General features: G+C 37.6%; 2 non-coding genes across 2 annotated transcripts; one reads left to right on the top strand and one right to left on the bottom strand.

The window, feature by feature from the left end:
* Nucleotides 1-3,240: 3,240 nt before the first annotated feature.
* Nucleotides 3,241-3,346, top strand: LOC121228477 (small nucleolar RNA R71). Its single transcript, XR_005926053.1, has one exon. It is a non-coding gene; the product is annotated as a small nucleolar RNA R71 (small nucleolar RNA).
* A 3,329-nt stretch (nt 3,347-6,675) lies between these two features.
* On the bottom strand, nt 6,676-6,781 carry LOC121228364 (small nucleolar RNA R71). Its single transcript, XR_005925940.1, has one exon. It is a non-coding gene; the product is annotated as a small nucleolar RNA R71 (small nucleolar RNA).
* Nucleotides 6,782-19,038: the final 12,257 nt, after the last annotated feature.

The raw sequence follows: 19,038 nt of genomic DNA, 5'->3' as shown, positions 1-19,038 counted from the left end.
GAGTAATAAGTCAATATACTAAACGCATTAGTAAGAGACAGATATGACTAAAATAGTGAACTAAACATGGGAGTATTAAGAATGAAATAGAAGGGAATAATAGTAGCAATAGAGTTAAAATAATAAGAAGAACTAACCTAAACTAGTATTCATTAACATAGAAATCATCAAAACCAACTCCAAATCAAAATAATAAACATAAATGAAAGAAAATAAACAAACATAAATAAAGAAAAGAATAAAGTAAAAAAAATTAAGAATAAAAATAAAGAAAGGAAAAACAATGGTGGAATGGCCAACCGATGAGGTGTATGTTGGTCAACGGTGGTAAACGGGGAGGGCACGGGTATGGGTGCTAGGCCGTGCAGTTGTGGGTCGGTTAGACTGGGGAGGGGCATGCTGTTCTGAGGAAGACACAGGCGTGGGGACTAGGTCGTGCGGCGCGAAGGGGGAAAGGAGGGAGGAGGAGGAAGAGAGGGGAAAAAAGAAAAAGGAAGAGGAAGAAAGAATAGAGGATAGGAAGAGAAGAAAAGGGAATAAGAAGGGAGAGCTAATGATGGTCAGTTAGTGGGGGAGCACGTGACAGTCGGCTACTAAGGTTGGGGGTTTGTGGGGAAGAAGGAGAAAATAAAACTTAGGGTTTGGGGGTTTTAAAGGGGCACGACTGTGTGAGACTCGTGTTGGACCACATGACCGTGTCACATGCCCGTGTGGCTCGTGTCAAGACCGATTTTTATCATGAAAATTGAATGCCCAATCATCACACGGCCTAGGGATACGCCCGTGTGTCTAGGTCGTGTGGTGCACACGGTCGCGTAGTACGGCCGTATGCCAAGTCCTTCGCTTCTCCCACGCGGTCGTGTGTCTGAACACACGACCATGTGCCTTGCCCGTATGTCTCCCTAACTTATTTAAAATTTGAAAAATTAGCTCCAGTTTTCACACGGCCTTGGCACTCCCGTATGTCCAGGCTGTGTGCTTCACACGACCGTGTCGCACGACCGTGTGGATAGAATTTATGGCCTTGTGCCTCGATACTTGGGAAATTTTTAGCCCTTTTTCCACACGGCCAAGGACACACCAGTGTGTCCAGGCCGTGTGGGCCACTGTGCCTGCACAAAAAACATTAAAAATAGCTAAAATAAACTAGTTAGTGGTGTTAATGCTCGGGTTGCCTCCCGAGAAGCGCTTATTTAGAGTCTAAGATCGACTTACTTCAATTTTGTGTGATTACGGCTGATCACGGAGTCAAGACTCCTCTTTCTCACTATCAATTATATTATCCACATAAAGTTTAAGTCGAGTAATATTTACCTTAAAAGTGCCGAATTGAGAATTATTTACCTCAACTGTACTGTATGGGAAAATATTCAGTACCGTGAAGGGAGTCGCTCCGTTTGTTGTAAGCTCTGAAGTAGCAGATCAGGGGTCCTGTTCATCTAACAATACTTTATCCGCAACCTTAAATTTCATTGTTTCATCCTCACGCTTATCGAGGTACCGCTTTGATTCATTGTGTGCTTTTGGTTTCTCCTTAACATATGTTCGCCATTCGTCTAGTTCATCGATCTGAAGTCTTCGTTCTTCATGAGTCGCTCTATTTTTGTTGTGTGGATTAGAATGAGGCTCCATCACGTTCTTCCTAGGGGAGTCCTGCAAAGGAGTTTGAGCTACAACATTATTCAAGTGAATAGAACTTAAACAATCATCTTGATTACTAGATATTTTTGCAGAATCACAAGCTTGACGCTTAATCATGTCATCACTGACACGAAGTATCAATTCAATTGTGCCAACATTAATGATAGTTCTAGCAGTTTCTAAAAAGGGTTTTCCTAAAATTAAAGGCATGTTACTATCCTCTTCCATGTCTAGAACAACAAAATCAATTGGGAATATAAATTTATCAATTTTGACAAGTACGTCTTCAATAATACCTCTAGAAAATCTAATTGTTTTATCTGCTAATTGAATGCTCATCCTAGTTTGTTTGGGTTTCCCAAGATCGAGTTGTTTAAACATTTTATAGGGCATGTCATTAGTACTTTCCCCTAAATCAGCCAAAGCATTGTTAATGTTTAAACTACCAATTAAGCAAGGAATCGTAAAAATCCCTGGATCCTTCAACTTGTTGGGTAGTCTATTCTGTAGAATGGCTGAGCAAACTACTTTCAAATCCACATGCGACGCATTATCCAACTTCCGCTTATTTGCTAAAAGCTCTTTTAAAAATGTAACTGCGTTTGGCATCTGCGAGAGAGCTTCAATAAACGGTAAGTTAATATGTAATTTCTTTAATAATTTAAGGAATTTACCAAATTGTTCATCCGAGTGGTCTTTCTTTGTCGCTCTGGGGTATGGCACACGAGGTTTATATTCTCTACTTATCGGTTTTTTCTTACTGTAGTGCACTTCATCTTCACCTTTATTTACCACAAATCTTGCCTCTATTCTGGTTTAGGTTCATCCTCAACTAACCCTTCATCATTGTGTACGGTAATGGCATGAAGTTGCTCTTTTGGGTTAGTTTCAATGTTGCTTGGTAGGCTACCTTGTGGTTGTTCAGAGATCAACTTAGCAAGCTGTCCTATTTGAGTTTTGAGCCCTTGAATCGACGCTTGCTGATTCTTAAGTGCTGTTTCACTATTCTGAAAATAGGTTTCTGACACCAAAATAAATTTTGTCAGCATCTTTTCAAGGTTCGATTTCTTCTCTTGCTGGTAAGGTTGTTGTTGAAAACTTGGAGAATGTTGTGGTCTTTAATTTCCTTGACCACCCCATGAGAAATTAGGATGGTTCCTCCAACCTGCATTATAAGTGTTACTATACGGGTTATTTTGAGGTCTAGAATTATTTTTACCCATATAGTAGACTTGTTCCTCCTTGGTACTAGGGTTGAAGGATGGATAATCTGTGTTGTGTACTCCTCCTCCACTTGAATCACACCTCATCACTGGATGTACCTAAGTATAACCATACAACCTGTCAATCTTCTTATTTAAAAGTTTTACCTGGTTAGATAACATAGTAACCGCGTCGAGGTTGAAAACACCAGAAGCTTTCGTCGGCTTTGTTCTCATGACTTGCCACTGATATTTATTCAGTGACATCTTTTCAATAAATTTGTAAGCCTCATCAGGTGTTTTATTGTTTAACGTTCCATCGGCGGCTGCATTGATAAGTTGCCTTGTTGAGGGGTTCACGCCGTTGTAAAAAGTCTGAACCTGCAACCATAGAGGTAACCCATAGTGAGGGCACCTTCTCAATAGGTCCTTGTATCTCTCCCATGCATCATAAAGAGTTTCTAAATCCATCTACACAAAAAAAGAGATATCATTCCTTAATTAAACCGTTTTAGTCGGCGAAAAATATTTAAGTAAAAAATTTTCGGCCATTTGTTCCCAAGTAGTGATTGACCCTCGTGGTAACGAGTTTAACCACTGTTTAGCTTTGTTCCTCAAGGAGAATGGGAACAACCAAAGGTGAATGGAATCATCAGAAACGCCATTTATCTTAAAAGTGTCTCAGAATTCCAGAAAATTTGCTAAATGAGTGTTTGGATCCTCATCCTGCAAACCATCAAACTGAACAAACTGTTGTATCATTTGAATTGTGTTAGGTTTCAGTTCAAAATTATTTGCAGCAACAACAGGCCTAACTATACACTATTCAGTTCCTATTAATGTAGGTTTAGCATAATCATACATAGCACGAGGAGCAAGATCCTGATTTACTTGGTTTGCAACAGCCACAGGAGGTAACAGATTATTCTGATTATCAGCCATCTCCTCGGTTGTGATATGGATATCAGCCTCTCGCTCTTTCTCTATGTATTGTAGGCTTCGCCTTATTTCTCTTCGGTTTCTGCGAGCTGTGCTTTCGATCTCACTATCAAAAAGTAGAGCTCTTGACGGGTTTCTTCTAGTCATAAACTATAAAAACCTGTCAGAAGTAAAGAAAAGAAAATTTAGTAAATAAAAACAAAATTAAATTGCAATAAAAGTAAAAATGGCTAAAGTAATAAAAATTAAGTGTTCCTAATATGTTAGTCCCCGAAAATGGTGCCAAAAACTTGATGGTCGTGATACTAACTAAAAATTCGACTTAAGGCAAGCGCACCTATCGAACAGTAGTATAGTTATGGTGATACCGTAAATATCGTATCCATGAGGACTAAAAGTACTAGTAATGACTATCTTTTTATTATCTAGCCTAAGAATTGAAGACTGTTTTTAAACTAAACTAATTTTCTAATTTAACTAAGATTACGATAGAGATGAAAGTTGGAAAATACTTTAGAAAAACCAATGGAGAAGACAATATCCAAGAAAGAATCCACCTAAACTTCACTTATTACCTTTGACTTAGACGATTTATTCACTTGACTTATTCTGTAGAAATCCCTGATTTATGTTATTATCCCTTTCGAGACTAAAAACAACTAACTCTAGGTTCATTAATTGAAATCTATTTCTAATTAAAACTCCTATTATCGCATTAACTCGATCTACTGATTCCCTTATTATCCCTTTCCCAAATTATACATGTTTTTACCCTAAATACTTAGCATATTTATGGATGTTTACTATTAGATTTGTGGATTTTGGTGCTCTTAATCCGGTTATTTCATGTTTTGTACTCAGGAGAGCACCAAGGGTCAAAAGGAGCCAAAAACGAGCTAAAAATGGACAAAACAGACCAAATCGAGAAGACCACACAGCCTAAGCCTTGCCACACGGGTAGCTCACACGCCTGTGCCTTTCGACGGTGTCGACCAAGGTTTACACGACTCGCACGGCCTGGCCATTGAGCCCACACGGCCGTGGTAATTTAACGGATCGAACACGGCCTGAAAACCACGTCACACGGTCGTGGCACATGGGCGTGTCCCTTTTTTAAGGAGTTGTATTTTACACGGAAAAAGGATACTTATGGGGAAAGAAAGCCAACCAAAAGCCTATAAAAACACCCTAAGTATGACCTAGAAAGGGGCCTCGCTCTCAAGAACTTTTCTGGAACACAAAATCACACGCCGGGAATTACTTGAAGGAAGCCAGGCGATCCATCTCAAAAGCCGGAGCTAGTCCAAGACTGAAGATCTCTCTCAAAATTCTTTCAGGGGTTTTAGAGTTTTCTTTATGTTTTGTTATTTTCATACTTTTGAGATATACTCTTATTTTATTATGAACTAAACCCTTTAGATACCTAAGGGGGATAAAACCTATGATGGATTATGTTATTATTATCTGAACTGTTGATAAATACTTGATTTGTTCTTAATTATGTGTTCTTAATGCTCGAGTTAATATTCCAGGTATTAATTCATGATTTGATGTGCTTATGCAGAGGAGGAATAGACCCTGCCTAAGACTAGATTTGGCATAATTAAGCGGAGTTGATCGGGCTCCTAGAAATAGGGTTACGAGGTTTTGCCGGATTAGGGTCAAACCTAATAAGGGGATCCATAGATCGAGTTAATGCAACCCTAGAGTGTTAATTAGAGAAAAGTCTCAGTTATTCAATCTAGCGGTTAGATTTTATTAGTCTTGAATAGGGATAATAACTTAACCTAGGGATCTCTACGGAACAAGTCAAGTGAATAAATCATCCGGTTCAGAGTCAGATAACAAGTGAAATCTAAGTGGATTCCTCCTTGGGTGTCGTCTTTATCAATTGCTTTTCTTCAAGTCTATTTCCAAATTCTCTCTTCGCTTTAATTAAATTAGTTAATTAGTTTAGATAATTAGTTTAATAAAAAAACCTATTTATTCTTAGGCCTAGATAATAAAAAGATAGTTATTACTAGTACTTTTGGTTCCCTTGGGTACGATATCCTGGTCTTGCCGTTACTATACTATTATTCGATAGATGCGCTTGCCTTTTCGTCGTGATAATAGTTAGTTTAGGTTTGATCTTTATAAATATTTATTACTTGTTACGAATCACTGCGATCAAGTTGTTGGCGCCGTTGCTTGGGAGCTAAAATATTAGGAACACTAAATTTTTATTACTTTAGCCATTTATTTTTCTTGCAATTTAATTTTTTTATTATTATTATTTATTAATTTACTTTTTCTTTCTCTTGGCAGGTTTTTATAGTTTATGACTAGAAGAAACCCATCAGGACCACACTTTTTGACGAAGAAATCGATCGAACAGTTCGTAGAAATCAAAGAGAAATAAGGCGTAGTTTACGATACACAGAAAACGAACAACAAGACAATACTCAACCTCCAACTGACGAGATGGCTGAAAACCAAGACAATCAGCTGCCTCCTGCAATTGCAGCTAATCAAAATCCTGCTCCGCGTACTATGTATGACTATGTTAAACCCTCTCTAACAGGAACTGAATCAAGTATAGTTAGACCTGCTATTGCTGCGAATAATTTTGAATTAAAACCTAACACTATTCAGATGATACAGCAGTTTGTTTAGTTTGATGGTTTGCAGGATGAAGATCCCAACACTCACTCAGCAAATTTCCTGGAATTTTGCGATACATTCAAAATCAATGGTGTTTCTGATGATGCCATTCGTCTTCGGTTATTTCCATTTTCACTGAGAAACAAAGCTAAACAGTGGTTGAATTCGTTACCACGAGGGTCTATCGCTACTTGGGAACAAATGACCGAGAAATTTTTACTAAAATATTTTTCGCAGGCTAAAACGACTAAATTACATAATGATATCTCTTCTTTTGTGCAGATGGATTTAGAAACACTTTATGATGCATGGGAGAGATACAAGGATCTATTGAGAAGGTGCCCTCACCATGGGTTACCTCTATGGTTGCAAGTTCAAACGTTCTACAATGGTGTGAATCCCTCGACAAGACAAATAATTGACGCTGCTGCTGGCGGAACTATCAACAATAAAACACCGGAAGATGCCTATGAATTTATAGAGGAGATGTCACTGAATAACTATCAGTGGCAAGTCATGAGGACTAAGCCAACAAAAACAGCCGGCGTTTATAACATCGATTCAGTCACCATGCTCTCTAATCAGGTAGAACTTCTCAATAAAAAGATTGATAGTTTTCTTGGTTCTACACAGGTACATCCAGTAATGAGGTGTGACTCAAACGGAGGAGGCATGCATATAGAATATCAATCCTTCAATCCCACAACCGACGAGGAACAAGTCAACTATATGGGTAATAATAACTTTAGATCTCAAAATAACTCATACAGTAATACTTATAATGCAGGTTGGAGGAACCACCCAAATTTCTCCTAGGGTGGTCTAAGGAATTAAAAGCCACAAAATCCTCAGGGTTTCAACAGTCACCTTATTAACAAGAGAAGAAGCCAAACCTTGAAGAGATGCTCTCTAAATTCATCTCGGTGTCAGAAACCCGTTTTCAAAATACCGAGACTGCACTTAAGAATCAACAAGCATCGATCCAAGGACTTGAAACTTGGCCAGCTCTCCAAACTAATCTCCGAGGGACCATAAGGTAGCTTACCAAGTAATACGAAACCTAATCCGAGGGAACACCTCAATGTAATTAGTGCCCAAGATAAGGAAGGATTCATTGCACTTGAGCCAGAATTACAGCAAGACAACGCGATGAACAAAGGTCGAGAAGAGGTAAACGATGATGATTCTAAACAGGTAAGTACGAATTATGAACCTCGTATGCCATATCCTAAAGCGATGATGAAAGACAGAACAGAAGAACAATTTGGTAAGTTTGTCAAACTTTTAAAGAAATTACATATTAACTTACCCTTTATTGAAGTTCTTTCGTAGATGCCCAACTCAACAAAATTCTTAAAGGAACTTCTGGCTAATAAAAGGAAATTAGACGCTACATCGCATGTGGAACTCAATGCAGTCTGCTCAGCTATTCTGAAGAATAAGCTACCTAACAAATTGAAAGGTCCAGGGAGTTTTACAATTCCTTGCTTAATTGGTAGTTTATCTGTGAATAATGCTTTAGTTGATCTAGGGGAAAGTATAAATGTTATACCGTATAAAATGTTTAAACGACTAGGTCTCGGTAAACCCAAACAGATTAGGATGAGCATACAATTGGCTGACAAAACAATTAGATTTCCTAAGGATATTATTGAAGATGTTCTCGTTAAAATTGATAAATTTATTTACCCAGTAGACTTTGTCGTCTTAGATATAGATGAGGATAACGAGGTACCTTTTTAGCAACTGCCGGAACCATTATTAATGTAAGCATAGGGGAGCTAACACTTCGTGCAGGTGAAGACGCAGCAACACTCCAAGCACGTGACTCAGTCAAAACCCCTAAGACTCAGGATAATGCTATAAAACCTGTCGATGATAAAAATAATACTCAATCGTCCTTGCAGGAACCTTCTCAAACCAAGACAACGGAGACAGTGCGCTACTATCATGAAAAGAACAAATACGTCCATGAAGAATGAAGGCTACGGATAGAGGAGCTAGACGAATGGCGAGAACACAAACTGAGAACACATGATAAACCGAAACTACGCCAAAACAAGCCCGATACCTCTCCTAATCAACTTAAAGTAGGCGATAAAGTCTTACTAGATGCCATCGATCCTCACATTGTCACTACCACACCGAATGAGGAAATCCCTCTTACAGTACTCAGTATTTTTCCATTCGGTATGGTGGAGGTGAGTCATCCCAAGTTCGGCACTTTTAAGATAAACAACACTAGATTAAAACCTTGTTTTAAGATTGATAGCAGGAACGAAGAGTATGAACTCCTCACACCACTATGATAAATCAATGGAGAGGTAAGTCGAGCTTAGACTATAAATAAGCACTTCTCGGGAGGCAACCCGAGCACTAACATATTTTGATTTCTTTATTTTTAATTAATTTCTAACACTTCGAATCATTAACTTTATCTTTGAATTGCAAAGTTTTTCAGCACACACGGCCAGGAACACGGGCGTGCCTGAAGCCGTGGCCAAACAGGGGAAGAGACATGACCGTACGAGACACGACCGTGCGAGACGGCCGTGTTGAAGCAGGACATGATTTCCCCAAAACACGGGGTGCGATAAACCCCCACAGCCGTGCGACATGGCCGTGGGTGAACTTGATAGGAAGAACACGGGCGTGGGATAGAAAACCACGAGCGTGCCAATGACAAGGCTCGATTCTGTTTCTTCAACACGGGCGTGCGACAAGCCCATGCCATTCGGCCGTGTACAACAATACACGAGCATGGTACCATCACACACGGGCGTGGGAGAAGCGAACAACGCTAGGCACGACCGTGCGACATGGCTGTGTGCTACACACGCCCAATACACACGGGCATGTGATAGTAGCCGGGCACGACCACATTTGAAAAATTTGAAAAACACAAGCTACCCTCACAATACACAGGCGTGGCCATAGGCCGTGTGCCCCTCCCCTATATAAACAAACCACTGTTCATCTTCTTCGTCCTTTCAAAACCTTAGCCGAAATCCACCCTCCCCCAACCCCTACTCCCTATTCCGGCCACCATTCCTTAGATTCTCACTTCCCTAACCCCCAAACCACCCTCAAAGTCACCCCACTTGCATTAATCCCCATTTTTCCCTCCCTATACCCTCTATTTTCCCACCACACGGCTTCCTCCCCGCGTCACACGCCCGTGCTCTCCATTACACGCCCGTGTGCCGCCATACAACCACCATTGGTTTACTTCCTCAACTTTATTTTTCCAATTTGTATTACTACATTAGTATTATACATGCTTTACATAGATATTGTACTATTTTGCTTTAGATAAGTTAGGAACTTGACTTAGAAATCTCTATATTATATTTAAGCCACTAAATAGCATATAATAGTTTTTTGGGCCTCTTGCTTAACTACTAATGTATCTCGGATTCTATCAATGCTCATATATTTTCAGGTACATTATGTCGTCATCGAGAGGAAAGCAGGCCGTAGTCCCATCCTCAAAGAGACGTAGGGGACCAGGTTCTTCCTCGGTACGAGCTATAGCCGAAGTTCGGCACTCGTTCCTTGAATTTCCACAAGCCTCGGAGGAGGAACTATTTCAAATACTTCGTACACGACCCATCACCACAGGTCGCTACATCGATTGGGCTACCGTAGAACAAGTCCAGCTCGCTGATGCCATCCGTGCCCTCCTGTCTATAGACCCATAGGAAAGGTTCTTCACTATCATCGAGCCCACTTATTTAGAGCTAACCTTAGAATTATGCTCTACTTTTCATTTACAGGTGGTGATGATGAACAATGACGACCCAGGCACCATTCACTTCCGATTAGGTGGTCTAGTTCGTGCGATGAGTGTCCCAGAGTTTGGAGTTGCTCTGGGACTTTACACCGGTGAGTTTATAGAGGAGGAGGACATGAATGCACTCCCATGCAATATCCACATCTCCCCCTCCTTGTGTTGGAAGGCTTTGGCACCACTCTCTTCCACCTACGACCCCAGTCGCTCGAAGGCCTCAGCTCCCCCCTATTCCCTCCGCTATCTCCATGCTATATTGGCTCACACATTGACCGGGAGGAGAGAAAGCACTGGCGTCGTCAACACCCACGATGCCTACTATTTATGGTGCATGGTGAATACACACGTGACTAATTTGGCATACTTCATTGCTTTCGCCATTTGCCATCAGACCGAGAGGCATCGAAAGGGAGTGATCTCCATCAGCCCCTACATGACGCGCCTTGCCAGACATTTCAGCCTCCTTGACACCGTGGCTCAGTCATTCGCGCTTACACTGATCGGTCAGATGTCCCCACAGGGCATCACGACTATGTTACACATGAGGATGATCGAACGTTGACGTGGGACCGATCCTCCTCAATACCGTCTCTCTCATGTCATTGACGAGGAGGATCTTGACGATATCCCTGATGATGTTCCCCCCAGCATGAGGAGCCTTCCACCGCGCCACCTAGAGAACGACCAGTTCATGCGGTTGCTTCATTGGCGCACCTTTTCGACCAACTCGCTCACTTCGAGCAGTATTGCACTATACAGTTCAAAATGATTCACGAGCGAGATCGGCAACGGGACCGACAGATGGACGACATGCAGGCCATGATGCAGCAACTGTGCCAGCACTTCCACATCGACACTCCAGCACCACCACCTGAGGGCCCCACCGATGAGGATCATTGAATCCTCTTATCTTTTTATTTTTATTTCTCTTTTTATTTTTATTTTTATTTTTATTTTTATGTTTATTTTTCGTTATAAAGACATATCTATATTAGTAAATTTTTATTTTCCATTTTCTAGTATTTCTAACAAGTAATTCCACTACACTCTCTTCCACACCAACTCTTAATCAGCTCTTCATGATTCTACAGACTTTCAAGCAAAGCTACTAGGAATATTTTACGCAATAAGGAAATGAATAGGGAACAATGCCTAACGAGTTCCATGTTCAATGACCCAATTTCTTCATCTAGCCAAGAATGGTGGCCGCTACCATTTTCCCCAAACACTCTATCCTCAGAATCAAGCTCCGCATCATTCTAACAGGGAGTTTCACCTATTTCCCTCTTATGATTTTCTTTATGTTGAATAGTCTACCTTTGTACATTGAGGGCAATGTGCATCTTAAGTGTGGGGGGTGAACATGAAACCTAACTTTTTGCATTATTCTCAAATCCTTGAATTTGGTCTTGTGTTTAAGTGATGTTCTCATAATCCTGATCGAATGAATTCTGATTGATCTATAATTATTATTGATATGTCATGAATTAGACCAAGGGAATTATGCATGGTTATTTGATTATAGATCATTAGAGAATCAAGCATGATAAGTTGATAATTTGAGAACTAAAATTTTTAGGTTATTTTCCTGAATTGAGGTATTAACTTGAAATCTTAAGTATATAGGAATGACATTAAAAACCCAAATTTTTGGTCAAATTTTTTAGTCTTTTGAGCATATAGCTTTCTTTCTTGCTCACTTCTTTTGTGGTTTGAGTGTGTCAACATTGAACTGTTATTCTAGAACTTGCTTCGATTTTACATGTCAAGATCACACATATGAATTGATACACTGAGATGATAAAGACACTTAGGATTTAACCCACTTACTCCATAAAAAGCCTTCCCACATAATTAAACCCTTAGTGAACCCCCGTTGAGCCTACTAACCCTTTTTCATTGATTAACCCTCGTCATTAACCCATTAACCCATTATTGTTGAAATCTTCTTACTTAATTTGACCCTTTTTTATCGAGATTGAATTTAATATTGTTACCTCACTATGTTCACCATTTTTTTGTTACTGAATCATGAAGTATAATTCCTGATTTGTTCTTAAAAAAAAACTCAGTAGTATTAGTGTAATTCTCAGCAAGCTAAAGTTGTCATGAACTCATATAAAATAATTCTAGCTATTTGTTTGTGATTCAGTGATTAAGTTTTTGATAGTGGGGTAACATATTGAAATTATCTCAATTCTAACCCCTGTTCTTCAACCTGTATCCATACATGTAACCTAAACCCCATTACAGCCATGCAAAGACCTTTTGATTAGTGTGTCATATCATTTACAAGTGGTGGAGATTTGATTTTCATGCAAGCCTATGGTAATAACTTTTCATGTTAGACAATCGAGTGCTTAGTCTTGACCCTTAAACACTTTGAGTGATTTGAGTGAATCTTTAGTGAGGATGTCATTTCTTGTGTATTTAGGACTAAAGTTAATTACTTAAAGGAATGAGCTTACCTATAATTTTATTATCAGAATATTCGATTTAGATTGTTTGAGGCTTTTAATGCCCCTATAGTTAAATTCTCACTGTATAAATTTTCGTGGAATAGTTTGTAACATTATCAGTAATGATTATGTAATCGAAAAGAATGAATTCTAGCAGTAATTGAGAATTTTGCTTGAGGACAAGCAAATGCTTAAGTGTGGGGGTATTTGATAAACGCCAAATTATACATGTTTTTACCCCAAATACTTAGCATATTTATGGATGTTTACTATTAGATTTATGGATTTTGGTGCTCTTAATATGGTTATTTCATGTTTTGTACTTAGGAGAGCACCAAGGGTCAAAAAGAGCCAAAAACGAGCTAAAAAGGGACAAAATGGACCAAATCGAGAAGACCACACGGCCTAAGCCTTGCCACACGGGCAGCTCACACGCCCGTACCTTTCGAGGGTGTCGACCAAGGTTTACATGACTCGCATGGCCTGGCCATTGAGCCCAAATGGCCATGGCAATTTAACGGATCGAACACGGCCTGGCAACCACGTCACACGGCCGTGGCACACGGGCGTGTCCCTTTTTTAAGGAGTTGTATTTTACACGGAAAAAGGATACTTAGGGGGGAAGAAAGCCAACCAAAAGCCTATAAAAACATCCTAAGTATGACCTAGAGAGGGGCCTCGCTCTCCAGAACTTTTTTGGAACACAAAACCACTAGCCGGGAATTACTTGAAGGAAGCCAGACGATCTATCTCAAAAGCCGGAGCTACTCCAAGACTGAAGATCTCTCTCAGAATTCCTTCAGGGGTTTTAGCGTTTTCTTTATGTTTTGTTATTTTCATACTTTTGAGATGTACTCTTATTTTATTATGAACTAACCCCCTTAGATACCTAAGGGGGATAAAACCTATGATGGATCTTGTTATTATTATCTGAACTATATGATAAATACTTGATTTGTTCTTAATTATGTGTTCTTAATGCTTGAGTTAATATTCCGGGTATTAATTCATGATTTGATATGCTTATGCAAAGGAGGAATAGACCCTGCTTAAGAGTAGATTTGGCATAATTAAGCGGAGTTGATCGGGTGCCTAGAAATAGGGTTACGAGATTTTTTCGGATTAGGGTGAAACCTAATAAGGGAATCCATAGATCGAGTTAATGCAACCCTAGAGTGTTAATTAGAGAAAAGTCTCGGTTATTCAATCTAGGGGTTAGATGTTATTAGTCTTGAATAGGGATAATAACTTAACCTAGGGATCTCTACAGAACAAGTCAAGTGAATAAATCGTCCGGTTCAGAGTCAGATAACAAGTGAAATCTAGGTGGATTCCTCCTTGGGTGTCGGCTTTATCAATTACTTTTCTTCAAGTCTATTTCCAAATTCTCTCTTCGCTTTAATTAAATTAGTTAATTAGTTTAGATAATTAGTTTAATAAACAAACCCGTTTATTCTTAGGCCTAGATAATAAAAAGATAGTTATTACTAGTACTTTTGGTTCCCTTGGGTACGATATCCCAGTCTTGCCGTTACTATACTATTGTTCGATAGGTGCGCTTGCCTTTTCTTCGTGATAATAGTTAGTTTAGGTTTGATCTTTATAAATATTTATTACTTGTTACGAATCACTGCGATCAATATTTATCATATAAATAAAAAAGTAATAAGATTCATCTTAGGTTTTATCTCCCTTAGGTATTTGGGAGTTTAGTTCATGATAATAATGGAAAACATCTCAAAGTATGGAAAACAATAAAACATAAAGAAACCCAAAGAACTTCTAAGAAATTGGATGGAAATCTTCAGTGTTGATGTAAATCCTATCTCCGATGTGATTCCGATGGCTGTTCTTGAGTATTTTTTTTCCTTCAACTCTGCGTCTCCCCCCTAATCCTCTTCTAAGGTGTTTATAAAGGCTTTAGAATGCTTCAAAACCCTCAAAAGTGGCCTTTTCCGAGTAGAACTAGACTTGGGCTCGACAGGGACACGGCCGTGTGCCACACCCGTGTGCAAGTGCTCAAACCGTATGCAGTTCTGACTTGGATTAATGTCGTCACGGCCATGACACACGGGCGTGTGGTCTGCCTGTGTGCCTCACACGAGCATGTAGGTTACCCGTGTGGAAGTGCTTAGGCCATGTGAAACACTATTTTAAGCCCATTTTGTCTGTTTTTGGCCTGTTTCTCGCTCTTTTTGCTATCCTAAGCTCTCTTGAGTATAAAAACATGAAATGAAAGGATTAGGAACATCAAATTCACTAAAACCAAGGAAAAATCATTCATAAATATGCCAAGAATCGGATAAAAATATGTATAAATTACGGTTTATCAGTGCTAACTTAATAGCAAATTCAACCTCCCTTTTAGGAAGTAAGCCTAACAATTCTTTAGGAAATATATCTGGAAATTCTCTAACTGCAAGGACTTGATCCAATTCAGATCCAAGTATTCACATATCCAAGATATAGGGTAAATACACCTCACACCATTTTCTGATCAATTCTCAAGCTGACATTACAGAAATTATATTGGTTGAGCATTCAAACCGTTCAGATTCTACATTTATCATATTATCCTCCACAGACTTCAGCGAGATTCTTTTCTGTTTACAGTTGACCACAACGTGCTTGAAGAAAATAAAGTACAAAAAGAATGAAAATAAAAAGAATAGATGATGTAGGAATGAGATAAGGGCTGACGTGTAAAACAAAATTGTGGCATAATATTATTTTCTTTTTGATATTTTGCGGAGAAATATTATTGAAAGGGGTTATATTTGACATGGTAGAAAGCATCAACTTAATAATTTCACTTTATTTTGCTTTAAAGTTGAGCAAATTACTTAGTGAGGATGAGATGAAATTTTAAGTCATCCAAAATCTATGTTTTAAATTACTATTTTTATTATTAATCTTATCTCAATACCCAGGGTATCAAGCTCAATTATGTGAGCTCAGAGTTGGTTGTGCTCTAAATTTCAAATAAATCTTAACACCCATGCATTAATAAAAGACACATTTAAGAAATTAATTCCGCAACGGTCCTATTTAAGCAATAAAAAAAATACATGTTATTATAATTGCAATTATATCTTCTATTATTTTTATATGAAAAACACAACTTTTAAACAAATCAAATACCTAAAAACATCAGGATGTCTTAGCCACAATAATATTTTGGTTTTCTTTAAAAAGAAGAAGAAATTCGTGTTTATGTAGAACCGCAAGCTTGGAAATGTTGCTATGTAGGACACAAGCATTTACTGTACAGGGCGAACTAAGAAACACCAGATGATTGGAATTTGCAATGCTAATTTATGAATTTCTTAGGCCAGAAAAAAGAAAACAACGTCCTATGCATTTATAACCAGAGATTTAAAAACAAATAAATATATAAAAGGTCAAATATATATTAACCACGGAATCCTTAGATATTGAACTCAGAAAGCAACGTTTATGAATTATGATGGGAGGTTCATATGGTCAAATATTAAGATTATCTTCAAATCGTCCAACACAAGGATATCAATAAACACCTGAAAATCACCAAGAAATTATAGTCCAATGAAAGGGATGAGAAGGATCTGCTTGTATTTTTCTGCCAGCTGCCTAGTTTTTAGGCTGTTCACCGTAACTTTCTTTGGTAAAGATGGAGACTGCAAAAATATTTTAAAAAAAAAACACAAAAATAAATTCGTTTACAAAAATAAATATCGAAATGGGTTATTTGTTTGAAAATTTTATGGTGATTCATTTTGATTTGTTTTTTTTTTGGATTATTGTGGTAAAAGAACTACATTTTACAAATATGGAAGATGTGTTATGTAATAATAATTTTTTATTGGGATAAAAAATAAAAAAAATAAGGGTAAACTATCAAAATAGTCACTTTTGTTTGACTCAGGTTACATTTTAGTCACTTATATTTGAAATGTTACGTTTTAGTCACTTACGTTATCGCGTTGTACCATTTTAATCACTAAATCGTTAACTGTCATTAATGGTATAACAGTAAGCTGACGTGACACGTTAAATAATTATTTGAAATAAAAATTTTAGGTTAATTTATACAAATGGTCCCCTTATTTGTTCATTTTGAGTAATTTAATTTTTGTTCTTTTATGTTTTTTAACTTTACTTTTTTTTCTTTTTTCTTTTTCCATTTATCTTCTGTTTCTCCTTCTGTTTTCTTCCTTTCTCCATTTCTTTTAACGTAGTTTTTCTATATTTTTTATTTGTTAAAACTAATCCCTATACTTTTATTTTTTTGAACAGTTTAATTTTTTTGAGTGAGGCGAGCTTGTGGACTAGTTTCAACAAATGAAAAACATAAAAAAAATAAAAACTACGTTAAAGGAAATGAAGAAGGGAGGAAAACAGAGGGAGGAGCAGAAGAGAATGGAAAAAAAAGAAAGTTAAAACAACATAAAAGAAAAAATTAAATTACTCAAAATGAAAAAAATATAGGAACCAATTGTAGAATTTAACTTAAAATTTTCATTTGAAATGATTTAACGTGCCACATCAGCTTACTATTACACTGTTAATGGGAATTAATGGCTTAGTGACTAAAATGTTACAACGCGATAACGTAACTGATTAAAACGTTACATTTCAAATATAAGTGACTAAAATGTAACCTGAGACAAACAAAAGTGATTATTTTGGTAGTTTACCCAAAAAAATAAATGAGGTTGTTTTGAAAAATATGTGTAAAAATATTAGTAATTTTTCAAAAAAATTAGTTATTCTTTAAATGACGTTGTTATTGATTTGTTTATGTGTAAAAATATTAGTAATTCTTCAAAACAATATTAGTAATTCTTTAAATTACGTTGTTATTGATTTTTTTATATGTACAAAAATATTAGTAATTCTTCAAAAAAATAACAAAACGGTACAAAATTCACTCTCCACCATTTAGACGGTATTTTTGCACCAGAAAATACTAGTGCCCCCCATGTCTCTCCCTCCACCCTTAAAAAATATTTTTTTATACCAGTGCTGCCCATCTCTCCCCCTCCACCCTTAAAATTTTTTAAAAAAAAAACATCATTTTGTGATGATGTTTCAATTATTGTGTTAGAAAAAACATGGGTGTCACCCATCTCTCTCCCTCCACCCTTTGGAACTGTTTCAAACACCCCATTTTGGTAAACAATGGTATTGGCATACCATTTTAGTATTTAATTTTTTAATTAGTATTATACAGGTAAAAAATCCAAGAAAATACTTATGATATTTATGAATTTCAAATTACTATTTAATATTTTTTATTTGTTTTATGAAATATATATTTAATATTGTTGAGTGTTTGAGCATGTATCCCTTTCAAAAGGGTTATATTCTCTATTTATATGATATGGTTATTATCCATGGATGGGACGTCGTAGGTAGGTCCCTATGCATGCCAACACGTATCCTATTCTAGGATTAGCACGTGTTTTCTAGATGTGGGTCTGCCCGTATAATGGTATGAGCCTACATTGTGCGATCTCATTAAAGGATGCAAAAACCTCACGTGCAAACTCGAGGTGCAAACCATGTAGACTATGGCTCAAGACCCAATCGGGTAACCGGGTAACAAGTCAGTGATGGTGAGTACCATAACAATTTGTCCCCTACCTAGTTCAAAGAAGAGTTACAAAGTGACTCTTCTTCACGAGGTGAGAGATTACTAATAGAGAAGCTTATCGCGTACACTTTTGCTTTAGATTGTCACATACACTTCACCGCGTGTTGAGGAATGGTACAACTGTATACAGTTGATTATGCCTTCTTTCTCGGATACATGAATAGTTAAAGTGTAAAACTCTTTTAAAAGGAGGTTATCTTAACCTTAAGAATCAAACCGTTTGAATTTAAAATTTTTGAGGAGTTTCTGTTGAGGAGGATAATCGTGTTTCAGAGGTAATTTTCTTAAAATTTACCATTTGTTTTTGTGGTTTTTTTTGTGTTTATTTGGGCACAATTGTTAGGGCGATAGGAAGTGGTCATATTATTCAGGGCATCCATTGTGGTTCAAAAAGTGAACCTTCACAATGACATGAAGTAAATGCTCCGGTGGAGGTGAAAGCTTATGTTTGCACCACCAAAGAGGAAGAAATGAGTTGTCATTGGCTACTTAGGGAATTCAAATACCCAACTTTGTATATCACTTCTCAATTCTTGAAGGGTCAAACTGATTAATTGACACCACCGATGAAAGTTTTCTACTTCCCTTGCACGTGTTAAAAGCGGGTTTTCATTTACCTCTCTACCCCTTCATCTATCATCTTCTTGATGAATATAGGATAGCTTCAAAGAAATTATTTGGTTTCTCATGGTGGGTCACCATGGCCTATTTTGTAACATTCGTGTTTTA

This window comes from Gossypium hirsutum, chromosome A04 (genome assembly GCF_007990345.1).
Source record: "Gossypium hirsutum isolate 1008001.06 chromosome A04, Gossypium_hirsutum_v2.1, whole genome shotgun sequence".
Classification (NCBI taxonomy): Eukaryota; Viridiplantae; Streptophyta; class Magnoliopsida; order Malvales; family Malvaceae; genus Gossypium; species Gossypium hirsutum.
The sequence above is the reverse complement of the archived record's forward strand: the minus strand, read 5'-3'. Positions and strand labels throughout refer to the sequence as shown.